Genomic DNA, 1,978 nt, shown 5'->3' with positions numbered 1-1,978 from the left:
AATAATATATACATATAATATTTTATATATATATAAAATAAAATATATTCCTTTTATTTTATTTTATTTTTCTAGACAAGTTTTCTGTGTATAGCGTTTTGGATGTCTTGGAATTCACTCTGTAGACAAGGCTGGCCTTGAATGTACAGAAATCTGCCTGCCTATGCCTCCTAAATGCTGGGATTAAAGGTGTGCGCCACCACTGCCCAGAATTTTTCTACAATTAAAAAAAAAGTTTTAGAAATCACGCTAAGTGAAAAAGCCAGATACCAAAGGAGCTATTATATACTATATTTATATGTATATGTGTGTGTATATATATGATACACACACACACACAATAATGCTCCACTTCCTAACTTGGACAACTTCAGATCAGTTACCTGCCTCTTCCGAACCCCAGCTCTGTCATGTGTGAAGGGGGGAGAAGCCCAATATTCAAAGTTGTTGCTTTTACTCATTTACACTTGTGTGTGCCGTGGCGCTCACAGGGAGGTCAGAGGACTCCTTTGGGGGCAGGAAGGCTGGCTGGTCCTCTTTCCTCCTCTGTTCTCTTCACTCAGTCCTCAGGCTAATGTGGCAAGCGCTTTACCCCTGAGCCTTCTCACCAGGCTCACATTCGGGGATATCGTGGAGTGAAATGAAGCCAAGAATGGAGGGCCTGGTAGAGCTGCATTCAGTCTTTGATCTCGGTGCTCTGTAGCCTTAAGGCTTTCATCTTAAGGAAGTTTTCCAGAACATTAATGAAGACATTAAATACCAACTATGTGCTTCCGGCTTTGTGTGACGCCGAGGGGAACTCCAGCGACCAAGGTGACTCCTACTGTTTCCCATCTGAAAAGTTATTGGGAGTAGTAAGGAAGAGGAAGCCAAGAGCCTCCACATGCTTTTAGAATCTTAAAGTCAACTCAGGAATACATTCCTCTCTCCAGTAAAAGTAAAACAAAGTATAAGGTACCTGAAGGATGAAACAGTCACTTCAGGACTGATGGGATGGTTTGGAACCTCTGGCCGGGAAGGCCAGGGCAGAGCGCTCTCAGAGGCAGGGTCTCCGGAGGGAAAGACTGGAAAGTAGAACAAAAAATAGTCAGGCAGAGCCTGTTACTCCGCCTTCCTAAGGCAGAGAGGAGTTGAGAATAGTCTGTCAAAGCCAGGAAGCAGGGAAAGATGTCTCCTCTATGGCTGAGTCTTCTCACTCTTTAGATGTATGATTTGGGGAGAGTCGTTTGCACCCCTCTTTCTAAACTAGTTTTGCTGTGTCATCTCTGATATTTCTGCCAGGTCTAACCATTACAGGACTCTAAATCTGGAGGCCCACGGTAAATCATCTTAGAGATGATAGTATCTAACGTAGACAGGAAATGAAAACTTTTGCACCTAGCGCTCAAACTGCTTTTGCGAATGGCAGGCTGTGGCGGCTTGAATTACAATGTTCTCTGGGGGGTTGACTTAATGAAAAACCTTAGGCACTTTGAAAAAGTTCACAAAATTCTTTTGCTTGACTTTGAGCATCCATTTGAAGTCTTATTTAAAACCCAGAATAAACAGAATCCAGCCATGAATCCAGTGCCTTCCACCTATAATTTGGGAAATCAGATTCAGACCCAGACAATGGGAACCGACATCCTCTGGACCATTCAGGATCCAGGATTGCCTGTCCACTGGGATCTCTCCTGGCCCCAGCAAGGCCAGAGCTTGACTCTGAGGCGTGCCATAAGGGAAAATCCAGAACACTCTTCTGCACATGCTCACAAGCACTTCAGAACATTCCAGAACTGCCTCATCAGGAAATTCCACAGAAGCATTTGTTCACAGAACAGCTCAGGTATGCCCTTTAGGTCTCAGCTTAAAGCCTCTTCTGCCATTTCCTCCCAGTTTCTCTCAAACGTCTCTCGAACCCTAACCCTGGGCTTTCAGTCTTCTCGCGTTGTCCTTTATCATATTGCAACGCATATTCGACTCCCGGGGAAGTCCTGTT

This window comes from Alexandromys fortis, unplaced genomic scaffold (assembly GCF_014885135.2).
Source record: "Alexandromys fortis isolate MF-2015 unplaced genomic scaffold, M_Fortis_MF-2015_v1.1 scaffold_130, whole genome shotgun sequence".
Classification (NCBI taxonomy): domain Eukaryota; kingdom Metazoa; phylum Chordata; class Mammalia; order Rodentia; family Cricetidae; genus Alexandromys; species Alexandromys fortis.
The sequence above is the reverse complement of the archived record's forward strand: the minus strand, read 5'-3'. Positions refer to the sequence as shown.